Source organism: Vicugna pacos, chromosome 6, assembly GCF_048564905.1.
Source record: "Vicugna pacos chromosome 6, VicPac4, whole genome shotgun sequence".
NCBI lineage: Eukaryota > Metazoa > Chordata > Mammalia > Artiodactyla > Camelidae > Vicugna > Vicugna pacos.
This window is the reverse complement of record NC_132992.1, coordinates 46721353-46745773: the sequence shown is the minus strand read 5'-3', so window position 1 is coordinate 46745773 and position 24421 is coordinate 46721353. Positions and strand designations below refer to the sequence as shown.

The window sequence follows — 24421 nt, the reverse complement described above, 5'->3', positions numbered from 1 at the left end:
CAATATATTACTCAGCCTTTTAAAAAGCGTATTTTTGAAGTTAAATAAAGACAATGTTCATGACTGACAAATTAAAAATCTGACACTCTCTATAAAATGTAATTTCAATTCATTTACTTACATGGCATGTATACTACAGTACATATTCACATCCACTAAGCTTATTGAAATACAGGATGTTGGACAGCCATGGTAGCAACATTTCAGCAGTTGTAATATCTGAGCATTGTTTATGAATAATTTGTTTCCTCCTATATGTGAATTTTGTACAATAATCACACATGACTATTACAATTGGACAATATTACATTTTTAGAAAATTGCAACATCAGTCTTCTATTGAAATATCACACAATAAACGAGGATTATAAACATCTTGGTATTAGTAAACCAAACATACACAGAAGGAAGGGGAAATGGTCAGAGGTGGGGCATGGATGAATTATAAAGTGATAAATAAACCAGAACCTGGCATGTAGAGTTTGAAATTCCTTGAAAGCTCTATTTTCTTTTTGGCAAGGTCATGACTTGAATAAATTGTCATGTTAGGAACAAAACTCTAGCAACAATGTTACCGGGGTAGATGGCAGGCAAAAATAGCATTCAAGATGTTTCTTGAATTGATATGGCAGAGCCAAGGAAGTAGAAGTGAGAATGGTGAGGATGAGTAAAATCAGTAAAGTTGGTGACAGATGAATTACAGGAATGGATGACAAAGGGAATTTCTAATCACTACCTCTGGCTATGGCAAAGGAATGTAAAGGCAGGAGATTTTCAAAGATGAATTCACTTCCAGATAAACTCAACTTGGGGAGCATTTGGGACATTCAAGTGGATATGCCAAAAAAAAAAAACAACAAACAAACCACTGAACATCCAAAATAGAAATTCATCAAAAATCTCTGGCTAGAAAGTAATTAGTTGCCCATCTTCTTTTGTGTTTGACCCACATTTCTCATTGGCAGGATCATCCTTGGGCAGTAATGTCATTTAGTTCGAATCTTTTCCTTAGGAGTAAGGCGTCTGTATATTATGGTTATGTCTGAGTGAGTCCCAGTTGGTGCCCATTGTCTCAGCGTACTGTTTGGATTAAGATTTATCCAGCTAAAAGTGTCCTAGTTTGTGGACAATAAACTGTAATGTCACCCGACCAGGACACAGAGGTCCTGTGGAAGAATACTCATGCCAATAAAATCTATAGGTCCCTTGAATGAATGAATGTTCAAGCACTGGAGACAAGAAAAAACACACCATCATGCAGGCAAATAAGCCTTTTCTAGTAAAATTATGTTTTAAAATTTACAATATTATGAAATTTTCTTGGATGGAAGCTATTTCAGGAATGGAATATACATTCATTATTATGCATGGCATTTTTGCAGATCCTAGTGCACAGAGAGAACATTCTGACTCATATCAAAACCATGTGCTTGATGTGTTTTGCTTATGATTTTAAGAGCATTTACATTTATTTTAAGTGCTGCAAAGGCATAATTTGTTCTTCTACCATATTGGATAACCTTTTTATGATGTCTTAAATTCCAAGACTTATCAAGAATCACTTCTTATTTGATAAGTAATATTCAGAAAGCTTATCTAGCATAAATTGTCAGGAGAGCCTCACCTTTAAGTAAAGGATGGCCCACCGATAATGTCTCATCTCTGTCAGCAATATGACCTAGAAACTGAAATGAAATAAACTCCAAATGGAAACACAGCAGTGTCAAAGGCACTTTTATCAGTAATAAACCCAAGACAGATATTCAATGACACTATTAACAAAATATTTTTTAGAAAGAGGTGACTTGTGGCAAAAACTACCAATCTAAGTATTAATTAATCTTGAAAATTTTTCTTCCCATATCAGAATTAAGGAAACACTGGAGGGCAAACGTAAGTGAAGTAAATGTCAATCTAACATGACAATACACCATATGGAAAAGGTTTAATCATGATTACCAATTATGACCTATAGATCTCACTTTACTATTCAATATGACTGGTGACAAGTGCATCCATTATGCACGTAGGACTGGTAGAGAACTGCATCTGATCTCTTCCCCTCATGTGGACTGATCATCTGCACTCCCAGAAGATGAGACATGACAGATCTGTTATCACCTCACTTCCAAATTATTGAGGTATTTTATATACAGTGGTCTCCTAGGTATCTAAACTATAATTTCAATAAAGTTAGAATATTTTCCAAAAGACATTTAAAAGAAAACAAATAATCATTCACTTTAAGGCAAAAACATACAGATAATGAATTCACTCATAATGTTAAAATTTTCAATTCAACTACAGGCTTGCACAATTTAAAGCTATTTGCAGTGAATAGCACAGCCTCAAAATATATACAGCCATCCCTAAATAAACACAATTTCTGCAATCATGAATTTAAACAACAAATGGATGGAAAATATTGGTGGAGAAAATCCAGAAAGCTCAAAAAAGAAAAACTTGAATTTTCCATGCACCATCAACTTTTTACATGGCATTTACATTGCATTTTATAACTATTTACATAGTATTTACATTGCATTAAGTATATCAAGTAATTAGAGATGATTTAAAGTATGCGGGAGGACATGCCTAGCCTATATGCCAATGCTACATCATTGTATATAAAGGACTTGAGCATCACAGATTTTGGTATCCACAGAGGTTTCTGGAACAACTGCCTATAGATACTGAGAACCAATTTTACAGTAAAACTTTGCCAATTTATATGGATAAATAGGTAAATCCAAAACAACACCTGGGAGTTTTAACACATCTTTCCCTGCTACTGATAAAATATAAAGAAAAAATATAAAAGAGAACACTTAACCACAAGATGAACAGGTGAATCCAATAAACATATATAGTACATGACACCCAACATTTATAAAATACCTAGTCATATAACACACACACAGATCATTTAAAAATTTAGCTATTTACTAGTTCACAAGGCATAGTTTTAACACATTTCAATCTAGAATCATACAAACTATAGTTCCTGACCAAAATGAATTAAGCTTTAAATCAGTCATAATTGTTGTAAGAAACACTCCTAATCAATTAATAAAATAAAATATAAAAAGAAAATATTTCAAACTGAATGTTGATGAGACTACTACTAAATAAATATCACTAATATGTACTACAACTAAATTGTACTTAAATGAAAAAAAATTGCTTTATATTTATATACTATTTAAGAATCAAGGCTGAAAGTTAATTAGCGAAAAATAAAGTTCACATTAAGTAGTTAGAAAAAATACAAACACTTCCCAATAAATTATAAAGGGTAGCAAAAAGAAAATAATTGTGATAAAGGCTGAAATTAATTGAATAGAAAATAAATATATCAGAGAAAATATCAAGAAAACCAATAGTACACCTTTAAAAGATAAAAGACACAAACAGTTCTTAGATCACTGGTAAAATTTAGGGGAAAAAAGCATAAAAGTAAAAGGGAACACTTAATATATGAGATGCAGATGTAATAAAGTATATTATCCCTAATAACAATAAATTGGTAAGTTTAGCTTAAAGGCATAAGTTTTTAGAAAAAATGTATCTCTCAAAACTAGTTAAACAGACATGGAAAACCTGAATAGTCTTATAAATATTAAAGAAATGGAACCTGTAATCCTAAACCTCCCCACAGTGAGAATCCCAGGCTGATCTGTATCTTCACTGTTCAGTTCTACAAAGCTTCCAAAACAATAACTTCACGTCTACATCAACACTTCTAGAAAACAGAAAAAAAGGGAATATTCCCTGAAGTATTTTGAAGCAGAGAACATGAGAAACAATGATTATTGGAAAACCTCACTAATAAACACAGATTTTTTTTTTTACTGAAGTATAGTTGATTTACAATGTTGTGTTAGTTTCTGGTGTACAGCAAAGTGATTCACAAACAGATATATATCATTACAGTTTATTACAGTATAGTGAATACAGTTCCCAGTGCTATAAAATAGAACCCTGTTGTTCATTTCATATACAGTAGTTTGTATGTACTAATCCCGAACTTCTGCTTTATCCCTCCCCCACTGCATTTCCCCTTTGGTGAACATAAGTTTGTTTTCTGTCTGTGAGTCGGTTTTTGTTTTGTAAATAAGTTCATTTATGTATTTTTAGACTCCACATATAAGTGGTATCATACGCCATTTGTCTTTTTCTGATTTACTTAGTATGATAATGTGTAGGTCCATCCATGTTGCTGCAAATGTCATTATTTCATTCTTTTTTATGGTTGAGTTACACACACACACACACACACACACACACACTACATCTTCTTTATCCATTCATCTGTTGATGGACATTTAGGTTGCTTCCATGTCTTGGCTGTTGTAAGTACTGCTGCTGTGAACATTGGGGTGCATGTGTCTTTTCAAATAAGGATTTTCTTCAGATATGTGCCCAGGAGTGGGACTGCTGAATCATAGTGTAACTCTAGTTTTTAAAGGAATCTCCACACTGTTTTTCATAGTGGCTACATTTTTATTCCCACCAACATTGTATTAGGGTTCCCTTTTCTCCACATACTCTCCAGCATTTGTTATTTGTAGACTTTTTAATGATGGCCATTTTAACTGGTATGAGATGATAACTCATTGTAGTTGGGATTTGCTTTTCTCTAATAATTAGCAAAGTTGAGCATCTTTTCATGTACCTATTGGCCATGGTATATCTTCTTTGGAGAAATGTCTATTGAAGTCTTCTGCCCATTTTTTGATTGAGTTGTTTTTTGTTGTTGTTATTGAGTTGTATGAGCTGTTTGTATGTTTTGGAAATTAAGCTCTTGTTCTAAACAGATTACTAATATATCTTAAATAGTCTAAGGAAAATATTAGCAAGCCAGATTCAATAAATCACAAAAAGAGATAACATATCATGGCCAACAGGTTTATTCCAGGAGTGTAAAACTATCTAAATATTATAAAATCATACATGCATCTTAGTAGATGCAGAAGAAAAATAATGGATGATATACACTAATTACTAAGGTTAGAAATTAAGATTATTAGCAAATTAAGATTAGAAAAAAACAGTACACATAATATTTATAGTGAAACATCTAGTGTAGTCTTTATTAGATAAAGAACAAGAACACCTCCCACTACCAATTCTTTTCAAAATTCTACTGGAAATTTTTCTAACAAAGTAAGGCAGGAAAAAAATTAATTGAACAAGAATTCTAGAGGGCAAAACAAAGCTGTCACTGTCCATAAATGCTAGTATACTTAAGAATAGAAAGTACACAGAATCTACAGATACATTATTAAAATAAAGACGCAAGTTCACTAAATTTGCTGGATTCAAAATCAAATGCAATAAACCATTGTGAGTTCTCTTCTTGATAATGACAAGTTTGATATGGACCAACATTCCTGAAAAACTGTGGTGTGTCTGTCTGTGTGTCTGTTTAAACTGAGTAAGGTAGTGCAAGTTTGTGACACGATCCAAAAAAAAACCAGGACGATCCCCCATACCATCTCCTCCAAAAGCAAGTTAGACACGTGGACCACTATAATCCTAAAGGTAATTTTTGTTCTATTGTGAAATAGAAGTGACTGAAAGGCTAAGAGGCTGAGCCTCTTTGGGACTCTTTGGAGAGTCACTAGATTTGAAGGAAAAAAAAAATGGAGTATGGGGCTTTTCAATTAGAAATCACCTCAGTAAACATTCCAGCATTTTAACTAGGATCAAGCAGGGCTATATTCAAGAACAAGGGTGAACTAGAAATTGATCAGTCCTCGGAAACAATAAAGTTGATCACTAACTGGATTCAAGTGAACAGTCCCTCATCTTGCCTTCTCTTAGCAAAAGTAAATCCTACATATGCTCTCATCTACTGAAACTACCTGCAATATACTTAAATTATTCTCACATTTTTCCTACCCAATATTTGGAACATAATCTTTAAAAATTCAGCAGCCAAATAAAAGGGTAATGTTTGACTGCATAAGACAAAGTGGAAGATACAATTGCAATAGATGTTAAAAGATATCAAAATATTTGATTTATAAGTTACCAGACACAGACCTTAAAATAAACTTAATTAATATGAGCTAGAAATTTAATAACAAAATCTAGTGTTTGGAAAGATAACTAGAACATACTAAAAACTTTTAAATAAATTCTAGAACCAAAATTTAAAATTTGATAGATGATTTAGGAGGATAATTAGAAAATTTTTGAAGAAAAACTAGATATATGTAAAACTGATTGGAAAAAAGATCATATCTTAAAGAGAACAAAAAGGGGGAATCCAAAAAAGGAAATAAAGAGATATATGGGTTGTGATGACAGATATACCATACATTTAACCATAATCCCAGAAGAAGTGACTTTCAGATAACAGAGAAGAAGCAATTCTCAAAGATACAATGAACAATATTCCTTAAAGCTCGTGGAAGATACCAAGAGATTCAAGAAAACCTATGAATCCTAACATGATAAATAAAATGTATAACTCACTGTCTCAGTCTACTTGTGCTGTCATAGCAAGATACCAAAGACTAGGTGGCTTAAACAATAAAAGGTTTTTTTTCAGTTTAATTGAGAAATAATTGACATATGTCACTGTATATGATGATCTGACTTACAGATTGTGAAACTGTTATAACAGGTTCAACTAACATCCATTATCTCACATAGATACAATAAGAAGAAAAGAAGTAAGAAAAAAAGGAAAAAGAATTCTTCTTATGATGAGAACGCTTCAGATTCTCTCTCTTAATAATTTTCCTGTATATCATACAGCAGCGTTAGCTGCAGTCATCACGTTGTACATGATATCCCTATTGCATGGCTGCAAGTTTGTACCTTCTGATCACCTTTCTCCAATTCTCCCTCCCCCTCCCCCCATCTCTCTGGTAAACCACAAATCTAATCTCTTGTTCTATAAGTCAGGAATTTGTTTTCTTACAGTTTTGGAAGTTAGAAGTCCAAGATAAGGGTGCCTGCATGGTCAGGTTCTGGTAAGAGTTCTCTTTCTGCCTTGCAGAGAGCCACCTTCTCAAAGCGAGCAATCTTTCTGGTGTCTCTTCATATCAGCTTGCTAATCCCAGTATGAAGTCTCCACCCACATGATCTCATCTAACTCTGCCTCCCAAAGGACAATCACACTGGAGTTACAGATTCAACCTATGAGTTTTGGGGAGACACAAATATTCAGTCCATAACACTTAGTTGCATCATAAAAATCTGATATGAAACAAACACAAGAAGAACATCTAAACGGTGGTAAGAAACAACGTATTACATTCCTTCAAATAAACCATAGAAACGGAACAATGGAGTCTAGAAAACAATGAAATGAAAAAAAATCTCCAACTTTATAATACTCTCTCCAGTCAAAAAGAGAAGTTAAGGTAAAAACAGATTGCTGCTTCCAGCTATGATGAAGTAAACAGGACTGACGCAACCTCCCACGTTTTGAACAGCCAGAGAAAACATACAAAAATACAATACAATTTTGTGTTTTGGACAACAGACAGCATAGAAATACAACTGCTGAAAGAAAAACAGCGTGGATGTAACACCTCAGTGTGCCTACACTTTATGCCTGGAGACAGTTTCTAGGTTGTAATACACGAAGTGGGGACCTGAAGAGTCTTCCTTAGTGTGTGGAAAGTGACCAGCGTTCAGGGAGGTCAAGGGTCTAGAATACGTACGCAGATCCCAGAGAAGAAGGAGATGCGCTGGGAAAGCTCCAGAGATCTGCAGAGATCCTCTGAATGCATCAGCAGAAAAAATGTAAAATTCATTGGGTCTGGCATCTGGTTAAAAATTACCAGAATGTAAAAAAGCAAGAAAATACGACTCCAAACCATGGAAGCTCAATCAATAGAAAAGGCTGCAGAAAAGAAAGAGATGATGAAGAGAGCAAACAAAGATGTTTAAACAGCTATAATAAAGATGCTCCATATGCTCAAAAAGTTAGAGGAAAACAGGACCATGATGAGGAGACAAATGGGAGACACACAAAACAGACCACAGGAAACCCCCAGATATGCAAATTACAAAATCAAAATGGAAAATCCCACAAGATGGTATTTATAGCAGACAAAATACTGCAGAAGAAATGTTTAGTGAATATGAAGACATAGCAATAAGAACTACCCAAAATTAAGCACAGAGAGAAAAATGCTAACAATAGAAAAAGTGAGATGAACAAAAAAAAAAAAGAAAAAAAATGCAGAGCCTCAGCGAACTGTGAGACTGTTCAGTGCTCTAACAGATGCATAGCTGGACACCTCAAAAAGCTGCCAAACAATAAAGAAATCTGAAGAAACTCTGACTGACATATTTCCAAAGATGACACAAAAAATCATAAACTGACAGATGGAAGATGCTCAACAAACCTCAAGCAAAAAAACCCTAAAAAAACAACACCAAGGATAAACAGAAAATTTCCAAGATGGCTACAAAAACGTGCACATTACATATAGATGAACATGGGCAGGAATGAGAGTAGACCTTTCCAGAAACTACAGAAAGAAGACGGTGGAGAGACAACTGTAAAGTACAAAAATTTAAAAAAAAATTTGTATAATCAGAGTAGACATAAGTAACTTTAAAAATTAATAATTAAATACTTTTGGAACAGATGAAAGCTGAGCAATTCATCACAGATTCAGAGTACTAGAAATGTTGAAGAAACTTCTTTACATAATAGGAAAATGATACTAGATAGAATGAAAGTATATAAAAGGTAAATATGTAAATATAAAAGCATTTTTCTCACTGTTTATCTCTTTAAAATAAAACTGTTTAAGGTAAAATTAATAACCATGTGTTGTTGAGTTTATAATATATGTAGAAGTAAAATATGACAATAACTACCCAGAGGCTGGGAGTGGAAATATGGATATAAACCACTGTAAGGTTCTTGTACTGTCTGTGATATGGTATAGTACCACTTAAAGGTAAACTTATCTGATAAGTTAAAGATATACATTTAAAACCCCAGAGCAAACTCTGAAAAAAATCAAAGAGATACAGCTATATAATCCAATAAGGAAAATAAAGTAGAGTCATAAAAATATTCAGTTATTCTACGAGAAGGCAGGAAGAGAGGGGAAAAATGCACCAAGGACACATGAGACAAACAGCAAAGGAGTAGCAAAACGGAAAATTAAAACCCAACTGTACCAATGAGCACATGAAATAGAAATGGTCTGAACACTGCAATTAAAAGGCAAAAATTATCAAATGGAATGTGAGAACAAGACCTAACAACATTTCTCCTAAAAAAGTCACTTTAAATTTGACAATGAAAATAAATAACAAAAAGTTGGAAAGATACATCATGTGATACTAATCAAAAGAAAGCTAGACTGTTTATATTACTATCACCCAAAATAGATATAACAGAGATTAAGAGGAACATTTCATAATAATCAAGGTGTTAATTTCTTCCAGGACATGGTGATGTGCCATGTATATTTATTAACAAAGCTTCACACAGAGAGAAAAAGGAAGACAAAATGAAAATATTTTCAGATGAATGAAAACAAAATAAGCCAGTAGCCTGCCCACATTAAAGGAATTACTAAAGGGAGGAGTTTAGGGGAAGAATGAAGAACAAGGTAAATATGAAAGTAAAGTTAAATGACTGTGGTATTTATAGTAAAACAGGGCCATGAAAAGCCAGGAATATTTTGAAACCCAACAATGTTGGTAGATTGGCACTATCAGATATCAAAACTTACTATAATGTTACACTAATGAGGACACTGTGGTATAAGGTATAGCCCATCAGTGACAGGACAAAATAAAGTGCCCCAAACGTATCTTCACATCACTGTTATACTTCACCACATTTGTCATACATCGAATGCCCATGTCTACATGAGGTTTCAGAAAAATAGAAGAGCATAGCAGTGGGGTAAAGAATTTTCCTTCATTTATCGATCAAACAGCTCTTAATATAAGAAAAATGAATCTGAAGTTCTACCTTGCACCATATGTAAACACCAATGACAAACTATGAAATGTGAAAGGAAAAATACGCTTCTAGAAGACAACATTAAGACAGTGTATTCACGATTTACAGACTGTAGCTTTCTTAAACACAACACAAAAATCAATAAAAGTGAGGAAAAAGACTGATAAACTGTACTTCATTACAAGTTAGTACTTCTGCATGTAATTAAGTGAATTCAGTAAAGCACTGTTGGCACAAAAAAAAAAGTCAGTACTGCTCTTTATTAAAAATCCACTATTATAAAATTAAAAGGGCAAAAACCCCAAACATGGTATTTATAACACATAATTGCAAAAGAACTTTTATCCAGAACACTTAAAGTTCCCCTAGAAATCAGGGAAGAAAGGACAGACTACTTGATTAAAAAATAAAACACAAAACGCACACACAAAAAATGGGCAGTCTTAAAGGGGTAGTATATTAAAGAGAGTATCTTTTAATAAGATGGTAAGCATACAGAAAGTTGCTAAAGTTCATTAGTCATTAGTCAGAATGCAAATTAAATCCTTGAAGCCACCAACTAGAATGGCTACCTTTAAAAAGACTGACAGACAGAGAAAGACAAATACTCTATGATCTCACTAATATGTGGAATCTAGAAACACTGAATTCATAGAAACAGAGAGTGCAATAGTAGTTGCCAGGGCTAAGTGGTGGGGGAGATGGGGAGATGCTGTTAAGGAGTAGAAACTTTCACTTTTAAGAGGAATAAATTCGGGGTAGGTTATGTACAGCATGCTGACTATAGTTAACAATTCTGCACTGTTTACATGAAAACTGCTATGAGTAGAACTTCAATGTTCTTACCATGACAACAAAGTGATATTTATGTCAGGTGAAGGATATGTTAACTGACCTTATAGTAGTAAATGTTTCATGACATATATGTACCACATAATCACATTGTACTCCTTAAATTTATACAATGTTGTATGTCAATCATATCTCAATAGGGTTGAGGAGAAAAAAGGGAAAAAGAAAAGATGGAAACGGTTTCAGCTCCAACACATAAGGAATTGAGTACTGGTCACTCCAGCCCTTAAAACAAAAAAGAGCTCAACAGACAGAAAAATCAGGGACTTTTCTTGAACCCATCAGAGAACTGAAGTCACAAGAAAACCTGCCACTGTGGAATCTGGAGTGTCAGGTGCATCCTGAGAGACACAGCCAACATCTGCTCTCCTGGAGCAGAAGCTGCTAAAGCCATAAACTGGTAGGAATGACTTAATGATAATTTTGATAAAGTGCTGCGAGATGAGTGTGAGATTAGAAAATTTCTGAAGGCTGGAGTCGTAAGCACCACCTCTCACATTCATGGATTTTCCCTCCATAAAGCTACCATAGTTACAGAAGGAAGAGACAAAAAAATTCCCTTGTTTCTGGCATTGGAAGGGGATAAGTCACCAATTTGAAAAACATCCAGATTGTTCTCCATAGGAAAGGCTTAGGCTTCCAAGGAAAAGATTTTACTCCAGAAGGAAAGGAAAGAAGGGATTCTCAACCACTGGGCCCCCTCTCGCCTTCCTGACTCACCTAGTTTGGGGCAGGGGAACAGCTATGATGCAACAGAAGAACTTGTACTTTATTTGCAAAACTTGAAATAATCTCAATACTTCTCAAAAAGAAATTAAAAATTCGAGTATGCTAATATAACATATCACTCTATAGCAATGAAGATCTACAGTTTGCAACCACACACAACAATCAAAACACATCTCAAAAAGCAACATATTAAGCTTTTTAATTTACATTAATTTTGAATATAAAAGAGGCAAGACACAAATGGCAAGTACAGTGTTAATCCATTACTATAAAGTTCGAAGTCTGGCAAATTTAACTATATAGGTTGTAGAAGCATAACAGGAAGGAAAACTCTCAAGTAAAACAAAGAAATTATTGCATAGCTTAGATCATGATACGGTTATTAGCTCAGTGAAGAAGCGCCACATTTCAGACAGAAGCAGGGAAGAACCAGGGCAATGGTCTATTTCTTGAACTGAGTGGTAGTTTCAGTTACTCACATGGTAGTTATTCATTAAAATGTATAAATGTTTTATGAACTTCTCTGTAAGTATTAAATGTTACGATAAAACAAGAGCACATTTTTCAGTAAAACATTAAACCATAATGATAATAATCATAACAACAACCAGTCAAAGGGAGTAAATGGCAGTGTAGCAGACAACGATAATCAAAGAAATAAACTGGAAGATGGAAAAAAAGAGATTTATCTGTAAAATAGTCAAACAGTCCCGAAGGGACTTTGAATTTTTAAAGTTACACCCTAGAAGAAGTTAAGCCAGTTTCTTCTATTAATTGTCTGTGAAGCTCAGACATATCAAAAGTCTTCTCTTGGTCCCTAATTCTTCAACTGCAAATGAAGAAAGTCATGCTCTTTTAAAATTCTATTCAATGATGTGAATACCTGCTAATTTTCTATGTGTTTAAAAATGTATTTCCTACTTACTTCTAGATTCAGACTAAGAATCAGATTGATCACACTATTTCCAATTATGAAGATTTTGTATTTAATATGCCAAAATCAAACTTTCTGGGAAGGTGCAGAAAAAGGTCATGATTCTGGGGCTGGAGGAAATTCTAATACAATAAACAATAATAAATCATGAAGGATTCAAACATGATTCTATCCCCCCACCAGAAAAAAGCAACTCATAAATTCCCTTAATGTTGTTTTAATGCTGACAATGAAAATGAGGGGAAAAAAATCTTAAAGACAGAGTCAGAAACTGGGTTAGGGTTTGAAGAGTCCCATTACCATGATCCATGAAAAACAAAAACTGACTACTGCAATAGAGATTCCATAATATTCATTATCAAGAAATAATGAAGAGGAAAATTGTGCTTCTCTGGTTTGAAAAAGTATATATGCCCTTAATTGGTACTTACCATAAAACCATCTATCACAAGCATCATACACTATGACAAAATATGAAAATCAGTTCTTTTAAAGGAGAGAAAAATATAAAAATGGCCATGATCACCATTTGCATTCACCATTGTAAGAGATCTCCTAACCTGTTCAATTAGATAATGGAAATTTAAGGGAAATTTTTAATAATGCTATTTTATAGATATTATAGATAAAATTATGCAATCCAAGCACAACTACAAACTACTAAAACTAGTAGGAGTTCAGCAAAGTCACTTAGAAAACATATTGATAAAAAGCAATATTCCTATGCAGACATGATCAGCTGAAAAACATAACATTTTAAAAGCCCATTTGCAAAAACACAAAATCTTGTGAAGAAACAGAAAAGAAACAATCACTGATAGATATATTTAATTTTAAAAATTTTAAAAATAAAATATTTCTTTCCAAAATAAACATCACTACAGTAAATGTCACTCCAGTAAAATTTACATGATTTTTCACCAAACTGGTCTTCTTCCAAAATTGAAACAGAAAGATAAAGAATAAAGAGCCAACATTAGCCAAGGCAATTCTGAAGGAGGAATGAAAGGAGTGGATTCATTCATTTTACAATCTATCAAGATTTATAAGTAGAATAATTAGATTATAGCATGGTATTTGTGCAGGGATGATGGATAAAACAATAAAATAAAATAGAAAATCAAGAAATATATCTATGCACATAAGAAAGCTCTGTGTCTGGCCGAGTTAGGGTTTCAGTTCAATAGAGAAAGGATAAATTATTCAATAAACTATATCAGAACAATTGGCTATCAGTATGGAAATAATAAAATAGAACTGAACTTTACTCCAAGCAATTTAATTTCAACACTATACCAAAAATGTGAAGAGATTTTTAAAATATCAAAAGAATACCTAGAAAATTGTGTTTGTTTTTTCACTAGCAGAGAACAATGGCTTAAACAATGCAAACCCCTCCCCCTACACACACACATATGCACACACACACCTATCAAAACCAAAGAGAACAATCAATAATTTTACCACATTAAAATGAAAACATTTTATCTGGGTAAGGAGTTTCTGCAATAATACCTTTACTTGGAGCTGGGAGTCCTTTGTTCAAATTTTTCTTTGTGGGAAAAAAAAAAAGATTGACTTTCTCGGGTCGCTGCACTGTCCCTTAAAATTAAAGACTGAAATTACTAAATATGAAAATAAAGCTGATGACACTAAAGTGCACTGGATGAAGGCATCCATATTATGTGTGAAGTGGTAAACGTGTCAGTAACATTTATATTTAAAGCCTCTCTCTGGATTACTAGTGTGGGTAAGCCCCAGGATGCCCAGAAATTTACACTAAATAAGACCCAGGGAGACTCTCAGCCGACACCGTAAGAGAGGACGTCGAATGACCATCTCTCCAGTATACTCTGAGGGAGCATAATCTCCAGGTCACCACTCTTGTACCTACAGATCCTCTGACGAAAGTGCCCTTTCCCTTGAGGATGGGAGAGGGTCAAGTGTCCCTGGGGATCTGAAAGCTGTGGGAACAATTCCACAACTCCCACTCTCCTTTGACTCTAGTGTGTGTAAACCTCTCCTGAGTGGAAATAAAATGTAAACTATATATCCGTCTCTTATGCCCTCCTGAGTGTCAGGGGTTAGGAGAAGGCATCAAAGCACGCCTGTGTGTGAGCCTCACTGAGGAAGGGAAAATCTTACTCCTACCTCAACCCCTGAACCTAGAATATTAGTCCTTAATGAATACAGTATAACATTATTCAAATAAAAGCATCAGCCATGGAGTATGAGCAATATGTGTGTGATCCAAGAAATCTACAAAGGACTAGAATGTAAAATACATTTTTAAAAAAACTACTACCATCTGGTAAGAAAAACACAACTTAATATGAAGATTAGCAAAGGATTTCAACAAAAAGAAAATCTGAAGGGCCAATAAACTCTTGCAAAATTCTCTCTTACTAGTAAATCAAGAAATCAAGTAAATTCAAGTTAATATAAGAATGAGAAAGCATCTCATATCAAATATGGTAAGTTTCCAAAGTATAGATACAGAAATACTTCATAATATCTAAGGAATTTATTTAAAACCTGAAACATGGAAGAAAGTTCAACAGCAAAACTATTGAAATGCTTATACTGTTTTTTAAATTAAAACTTTATTTTTTTCACAGTAGTTTAAGGTTCACAACAAAACATAGGGGAAAGTAGAGATTTCTTGTATGTCCCCTGCCCTACATATCTATAGACTCTCTTCTTCTTAATATTCTCCACTAGAATGGGACATATGCTACAACTGATGACCATAAAATTGACACATCATAATTACCCCAAGTCCAGAGCCTACATTACCATTCAGTCTTGGAGTTTTACATTCTCTGGCTTTGGGCAAATATATAATGACTTGTATCCATCACTATAGTATCATAAAGAGTATTTTTACTGCTCTGTCTATGCATCCTCCTACCCCCAAATACCTGGCAACCACTGATCTTTTTACTGTTTTCCTAGTTTTATATGTCAGAATCAGTTAGAATCATACAGTATGCAGCCTCTTCAGATTGGTTCCTTTCATTTAGTAACAGGCATTTAAAGTTCCTCCATGTCTTTTCATGGCTTGATAGCTTTTTAGTGCTGAATAATATATTTCACTGTCTGGAGGTACCACAGTTTTTTTATCCACTCATCTACTGAAGAACACCTAGGCTGCCTCCAAGTTTTGGCAGTTATGAATAAAGCTACTATACAAATCATGTGTAGGTTTCTGTGTGGACATAAGTTTTCACTCCTTTGGGTAAATATCAAGGTCAATGACTGCTGGATCATATAGAAAGACTATGTTTAATTTTGTAAGAGATTACCAAACTGTCTTCCAAAGTAGCTGTACCATTTTGCATTCCCATCAGCAGTGAATGAGAATTCCTATTGTTTCACATCCTCACCAGCATTTGATGTTGTCAGTGTTCCAGATGTGGGGCTTTCTAAAAGGTGCAAAGTAGCATTTCAACACAGTTTTATCTGTATTTCCCTTATGACATACTTGTATTTCCCTTATGACATCTTTTCACATGTTTATTTGCCACCTGTGTATCTCCGTTGGTGAGGTTTCTGCTAGTGTCTTTGGCTCACTTTTTGAACATATTTTTTGTGTTTTCACTCTTGAGTTTTAAGAGTTCATTGTATATTTCGGGTAACAGTCCTTTATCAGATAAGTCTTTAGAAAATATTTTCTCCCAGTCTGCAGCTTGCCTTCTCATTCTCTTGGCACTGTCTTCTGCAGAGTAGAAGTTTTTAATTTTAAAGAAGTTAAAATTCACTCAGCTTATCAATTATTTCATTTGTGGACTGTTCCTTATGTGTTGTATATAAAAAGGTATCACCAAACCCAACGTCATCTAGGTTTTTGCCTGTGTTATTTTCTAGGAGTTCTAAAATATTGCATATTATATTTAGGTCTCTGATCTAATTTTAGTTAACTTTCGTGAAGGGTGTTAGGTCTATGTCTAGATTCATTTTCTGCATGTGTACGTTCAGTTGTGCCAGTACCATCTGTCGAAGAGATTATCTTTGCTCCATTGTTTTCCCTTTGCTCCTCTGTCACAGATCAGTTGACTATACTTATGAGGGTCTACTTCTGGGCTTTCTGTTCTGCTCCACTGATCTGTTTGCCTATTCTCTCACTAATATCACACTTTCTTTTTTGTTGTTGTTGTTCATTAGTGACTCTTTTAAAAAAAATTGGGGGGTGGAATTAGATTTTTATTTATTTATTTTTAGAGGAGGTATCGGGGATTGAACCCAGGACCTTGTGCTTGTTAATCATGTATTCTACCACTTGAGCTATACCCTCCCCACCAATACCACACTTTCTTGATTACTGTAGCTTTACAGTAGGACTTAAAATTGGGTAGTACCAGTCCTCCAACTTCACTCTTCTTTGGTATTGTACTGGCCATTCAAGGTCTTCTGGCTCTCCACATACACATTGGAATCAGTTTATCAATATCCAGAAAATAAATTAATACAATTTTGCTTGGGATTGCATTAAATCTATAGATCAAGTTGGCAAATAATGACATCTTGACAATATGGAGTCCTCTCCTCCATGAACATAGAATTCATCTAATTTTCAGTTGTATGTTTGTATTTTTTTATATTTTACTTGCATGAGATCCTTTTCATAAGCTCCAGAATTTACATTTTTTGACCATTTAAAATATTAAATTATATATTTGGGTTTGTGATACAAGATAGTAATTTTGTATATTTTTATTCAAACATTTTGAGGTTTATTCGTGTTTTAAATTGTTAGTAAACTTCTATTTATTCAGAGTGATTACAGAATGCTGGTTAATGTACATTCTAGTGAAGTGAAAATTCCTATATGCCCCAAACACAGATCACTAATTTGCAGGGAACCGCAGGGCATCAAAACATAACTAATACTGAAAAAGAGAAACAAGTATAAATCTTTATCACCAACCATTCCTCGTAAGGATTTCTAGTGCCTTGGAGTTGCCATTCTTATTATTTTTAATGTATTTGATACATGTAATTTTAAAAGTAAATCCCAGATATTTGCTGTTTCTTTAATGAATATCTTGCATAAAAATGCACTGCAAAATGTACAAATAAGTGGTCTTTGGTTTATTTGGAGTAGATTAAATTAGAGTTTCTCATGTAGTAGCACCTGTTACAGACTGAAGTTAGTATTTTCTTAATGTCTGGACTTATTTCTGAAGGTGACTCTAGGAATATCCTGAGAAACAAAGGCATTTAAAAAAACATATTTAAGTAAAACACCTGTCTCGGTCTAGAAGACAGACTTGATAATTACTGAGGTTTAAAATATACGAGAACAAAGTATTACTTATTCACATCGGTAGCGTGTGGCAAAAATAAATTATAAGGATGCTACCAAGACTGGATAAAGAGGAGTTAGACGTGATGATTGCTACATTCCTCCCAACATTTTCTTCAGTATCTTCCTTATTTATCATTACTTTTCATAATGCATTATAGATCTCTTTACATGAATCACCCTTGTACAATTGCAAGAGGAGCCACATATATGGATTTTGTCCCCAAATATTTAGAAATCAGGAATACCACTTTGAAACTACCCATAAAATAGAGCAAAGCATCGCTGAAGGAGTTTAAAGAATCCCTCCTGACTGTTAAAAGAAGTTACTTGTATGTCACAATGAGTAGAGGACAAACCCAAGAAATGACTCAGATACTGGATGCCTGCTGGGCTCACTCTTAACGTGACTCATTTCTGGAAGCCAGTTTCCAGACTGGGGACATTTCCACTTAACTACATCACTAAAATCTGTGAATGCCTCAGGTCCACTCTCATTACCATGTAATTGTTACACACAGAGTCACTCTTTAATTAAACACGATATAAAATTTTCAGATTCTACTGTTTAATTTCAAGATGCATATAAGAAATACTGATAAGTGCTTCATTCTATAACCTGGATAAAATGAAAGTATTTTATTAAATTATGAATAAATTTATTTGTCAGTATTTCCTTTTCAGTCCTCTCTTTTAAGTAGAGAATTCTTATTATGGAAAAGTTTATCTTTCTGTCTCTTTATAAATAATGAATGCATGTTTTCAATTGTAGATTGTTTCTGTGTTAGAATCATTACTGTAGTAGGTATCGAAATAATCTAAGAGGCACTCATTTGCCTGTAATGGAACTCTATCTTCAAGACATAAATAAGTAAGCAGGTATTAAAAACTTATTTGTTTTCCAGATATTAAACAGTGTGTTAAGGCTTCAGGATTTAGCATAGTAATCCATATTTGCATGCAAATGATCAAAAAGAAAGCCAGATTCTTACTGTGGATTTAGAATTGCTTGACACTGAGAGAACAGTCACCTTAAAACAAAAGTTGCTTCTACGTCAGCAACAAAGCTGCCACTGTAGCTGCAAACCTTATATGCCTGATCTTTTACCCTATAAGTACACAGAAAACGCATTTTTATGTCAAGTAAGTTACACCTTGAATACTTCTAATAGTCCATTAATCAGACAAATGAGACCAAGCTACCATCCTGCAAGGCCATGGTCATCATCCAGCTTCACATACGTAACCAGGGGTGACGGAAGGGATTATTATTTGAGATAAATTCATACATCACATCCTGTTTGTCTGCATCCCCAGTGGTGTGCTTTATTCCTTCCCTCTCCATAATAAAATATCTTCAGCACCACTGAGGTTCCTAAACATTCTAGATTATTAAATACTTTTGTGTCAATACATCTTACTTAAGTGTATTATATAAGTAAGGAGTTTTCAAACTCAAGTCTCTAGGTGTTCCTATATTATAATGTTTTCAGCTAGTAATGTTATGTGTATAAAGTCCTTGATTTTCACTTATCTTTCCATGTAGCTGTAACTACACATTTCCCTGTTTCCTCCCTTCCTACTGTAAGTCAGTAGCAACATTCAGTTAGTGTTTATGATCAATACAGCACACACAGCTTCATCCAGTCTGTGAGTTTCTCCCCACGGTAAATCATGATTTTTTTTTTTCTAAGAGAAGTTTTTGTCCTGCCCATTTTTTCCTTGCTGTAAAGTCTCCCACATTCTGTTTAATACTGACAGAGAGATGCCTCAGTTTACCCAGAGAATTCTAAAGCTGACCTATGTTAGAATGCCCCTAGTACAGCCGTGGTTATATGAGGGAGGCTTAGTGCATAGTCGGTGGCCCAGGGCGCTCATCACAACAACTGGGATAATAACTTAGGTTGAGTCTGTACAAAGTGGATTTTTTTTTTCCAATGGGTTTCATAGCCAATGCTTTGCAATTAAGATTGTTGCCTTATATCTAATCTCAGTTGCCAGGAGTACTCTCCACATGACATCAATCTCTTCTGGTCCTAAATGTAAAGTAATCATTATCTCCTAAAGCAAAGCAGGTATTCAGACCTCCTCCCAGGACCCTTCAGAGTAAGAGCAATAATGTTAGCAACCCACAGGGCCAACACTAACAGTGGGCAGGGAGAGAGGAGGCCTTTCTCCATCAAGTACTGTCAGCTAAGGCATTTTTAATTTGGGTGTCAGTACTTAAGGGCTTTGGGGAGAACTGCGCATTATCTCTCTTCCTTCTGAAATTTTTACCTAAATGAGACGACACATCAGCACATTAATAACACCAGTCCAAGGCTGAAACCTATCTCTGAGGCCCAGACGAATTCTATTTTTAATAAGAATTTTATTGGCATAATTTCAGATGTAAGTAAGCTCCACTGAGTTTTCTCCACTTACTTTTTCCACTGAGCTTAATGACAATTTGTAGCTTTCCTTCACTATTTATCTTCTGGTAGTTCTTTCTGCATTACAATACTCTTACCTCTCCTACTGATCTATAATTATTTTTCAGACACACATTTCAGTTGGATTCATCTGTACCTGCTCTGTAATGGCAAAAACAGGGTCTTAATCTAACACCCATCGAAAAACAAGACCCTGAAGAATGGTAATGAGACTAAGATAGGGAGGTGGGGGGGGCAGTAATAAGGACACTGGAAAAACAGACACCCTCTGTGAAGGGGGTACCTGCAAAAAACAGGGTCAAGCTCTGACAACAGGAGACAACAGGGGAAGCTAATGAAGAGATCTAATAGTTGGTATTTTGAAATTTTGATCCAGTTGCTGTCCTTGGAATCTTTCTTTTTTAAAATAAAAGCAAAAGAATGCTCATATTTTAAATGAAGGAAGCTTCCTATATTTTACCAACCAGTGCCTTGGATTGAATACTCATCTGTAGACATTGGAGCATCCATATTTAACATTCACCCTCATCAGTATAGAAGTAAAACAAGTTTATGCCGCTACTTGCAATGCTATTGGTTCTAGAAATAAAGAGGTCTGGTTCTTGTCAGCAAAATCACGGAATTTTAAAATTAAAATTTCTGGAACTTTAAAACAAAAGCCATGGCAGTTGTGAGGAAAACTGCCTCCATAATCACTAATGAAAGGCAAAACAAAACCAAGCTGGTAGAAAGGCAAAATTTAAGCACCAATTTTCCAGTAACATTTCCTGTCTGTTACAATTTTCTCTCCCTGATACTCCAGTGATTTTTCTCAGATCTCAGGGATTTTTTTTTTCTAAACATACACACAAGCACATATACACACACATGCAGACTGAGAGAGAGAAGGAGGGAAAGAGAAAGGCTCTATGCCTGTGTTCACAGCACCTAAAGAGAAAAAAAAGGAGGTCTCACTGTGGAGAAAAATGGACATAAATATGATCTTAGAGTTCTTATAATCTGGAAATCAAATTAGTCAGAGAACTGCACAAAGAGATAAAACATTTTAATGAATTACAGTTGTATGGTGCAGTGAGACCATGTAACAAAAGGAAATGATCTGGTCAGGAGGAGCCAGAAAGGCTTCCTTCAGGAAGCAACTACTGTGTTGAGATCCCAAGCAAAAAGGGGATGGGACTGGTGATCCGATTAGGGAGGAACAACTCTGTGCAGACCTCAGTGGAAGGTCACGTGATGAGGAAGACGCACTGAAAGGCCTCTGCATCTGGAACACAGGGAAGGAAGGGAGTGTGGTGCGAGGTAAGGTGGAGATACTGAGAAAAATGCTAACCCATGGGAGCATGGTTAGCCATGATAAGAAACCTGGTCTGTGTTCTAAGAGAAATGGTCTTTACAGAGGTATGTTATCTCAGTTTTGTATTTTGTAAAGCTCTCTTGGCCACTCAAGGACAAAATAGGTGCATCAGTGGATGTGAGTAGATAACTGGGCCTCTGGAGTAGCTCAGGAGAGAAACTATGGTAGTTGGGACCAGGTACTGATGGTCCCAAAGAGAAAAAAGTGGATGAATTCAAGAAATTATTTTTGTAGGTAAATATGACCAGATTAGGTGATGGGACTGTGGAATGGGGAAGAGAGGTGACAAGATGATTCTTATTTTTTCTGGTATATGATGATGTCATTTTGATGTCAAGAATATCAAAAACGTGTATTTGTAAAGCTGGCCAAGAGCTTAGTTGGCCATGTGTTAAATGAAGGCACTTAGGTAATTAGATATATCACTTTGGAATTGACTGGCACTGAGAACATAAATAAGTCAGAGTCATCATGAAGTTTGCTTTCTTTGAGAATTTTTTATTCTCTCTGCTTTTTAAAATGAGCACTGCATGATATAACGCATCTGCTCTCTGCTCTTACCTGTCAGGATTCCTGACACTAATTCATGTGACCACTTAAGCATTTATAGTTAGCATACTACTTTGTCCTATCAATAACCCTAATTCTCTCTCTCTGTTTTTGGAGCTCAAGTATCTGGAATGATTTCAAGCATATACATATATACATAAAGATAATAAGCATCAAAAATCTGGTTGAGAGCATATTCATATTTTTAAAACTACCTCATAGAAACAGTATAAAAATCTAATAAATTAATGTTTGTTAAAAAGTACTAGAAAGAGTCAAATGATAGTATGTTGGTCATTATTGTGATAATATGTAAGGGGATGAGCCACTGGCAATTAATGTAACAAGAGCTGATAATTTACAAGCCTTAAGGATAAGGGAATTTTTTTCAGAAAAGTAAAAGTATTTTAAATATTACACATTTAATGTCATTAGGGATACTTTTATATTTAGAAGGCATGCTGGCCTTGTAGAATGATTATCACAGCTGCTATGTGTATAGTAAATTATCTTTAGATAAATACATACATACCTATGTATTTACACAGGCATGCACATCTCCTCCTCAGATATCATTGTTTATTCTTCAAACTTATCTATGCTTTAGCTAAACAAAAACAGCAGAAACAGACCAAAGTACCACTTCTGGCCAAGACTAATTGAAAATTGCCACAGTGAGAAAAATAACCACCCTGACCACCACCCCCGCCTCCACTGTCCTGCGCTAGTAACACGTGGGCATCTCACTGCCTCCTTATTTTACTACTTCTCCATTCACTGCCTTCTCTAGCAAAGTTCCCAGCATCCCATTTAGGTTTGTAAAGGGATTTTAATGGGTGTGCTATGAATTTTCAATGAGCTATTTGAAATTTGAGGAACCTAATTAGGAATGTATTTAGTTTCTCTTTCTTAAGGGTGATTAATTCCATGCAAGATTTTCAGCCTAATGTGACTCCAAAGGAAAAATAAAAAGGGAAAAAAAGGTTCTACTTTTACAGTCTAATGGACTGGTAATTAAAAAAATTGAATTAAGCATTAACTCAGAAGAGTCGTTTTCAATATATAAATTATTTCTGTTTAGCCTTCTATTGCTAGGTTAATTAAGTAAATCCTTTGGCCTTGATTATAGCCATTACTAAATGAAAATGTAGTTGAAATCACTAAGTCTTGTGATTTACACTAGGGGATCTATATCAGTAAATATATTTCCTTTGCTAAAAGCTTTCATAAAGTCAGATGTCTTCTAAAAGTCAGCCTTCACCGTGGAAACAAAAATTCATTACTTATCTAATTAATTGTTTGGGTAGATAAAATCTCTGGAGTTTCTTGTGGGGTTGCCTTTAAGAAATAAATCCCATACATTCTACATCTTCTAAATGTGTAAGATCACCTCAGGCTTCGACAAAGTCCTCAATTTCTTTAAGAGTAAAAGATGGAAAATTTAGGTTATCTTCCTCAAGTTGTTTTATTTAATAAAGAGCTCAAGGACAAAAGCCATGAAAGCAATTCTTAAGAGAAATGAATAAATCATGTATGAAAGGAGTACAAGGTAATAAAATATACATAGAAAAACCTACACTAAAATAATGCTTTGTAATCTATCTTCTGCATTCTCAGACTCACGATTTTATGCCACACTTATAATGAAGTAACCTCAATATAACCTAATACATCCTTTTGTTTATGTCTTAAAAGTAGCCCTTCAATATTACTTTGAGTATACTAGGAACAACACACTGCTGTTTTAAATTGTATAGAAAGGTAGCTCCATGATTCAGAAATAAATCCTTAACCACAGTCTCTTATGTTCCCTTAAGGACACAGACCAGTCTGCCGCTGCCATACTAAGCTGTAATATGTTGCAAAATAAAACTAAGGTTGTTAACTATCTCCTACCCACTTCTTTCAAGGCAATTTCAATTGTTAAGCATCTAATTACCGGTAGACAGTCTAGTCTCTACCAAACCTCTGTGCTCTATAAAAATGCACCCATAATCATTTTCTGTGTGGTCACATTGTGATACAAATAAATCCTTAAGAGCAGGAAGAGATGCCTTTGTCAAGTATTTAGCAGAAGGGAAAAAGGAAACATGTCAAATTAAAACCAAGTAAGCTAGAAAAATAGTAAAATGATAGATTCGTACATGTGGAGTGGGAGAGTCTAAACTTTGCCAAATAAATTATCTTTACTTTTCAAATTCTGTGAATATAAATAGCCACGTAATTGAGACACCAGATTATCCAGTAATTAGAAATTGGAAGATAAACATGTAGCTGGGAATTTGGGTTTGGGTGGCATACGTTATGT

General features: G+C 34.5%; 1 protein-coding gene across 5 annotated transcripts in view; it reads right to left on the bottom strand.

Annotated features, from left to right (window-relative positions):
• Positions 1 to 24421, bottom strand: part of LRFN5 (leucine rich repeat and fibronectin type III domain containing 5) — a 346581-nt gene that overhangs the window by 90706 nt on the left and 231454 nt on the right. The window lies entirely within an intron of this gene.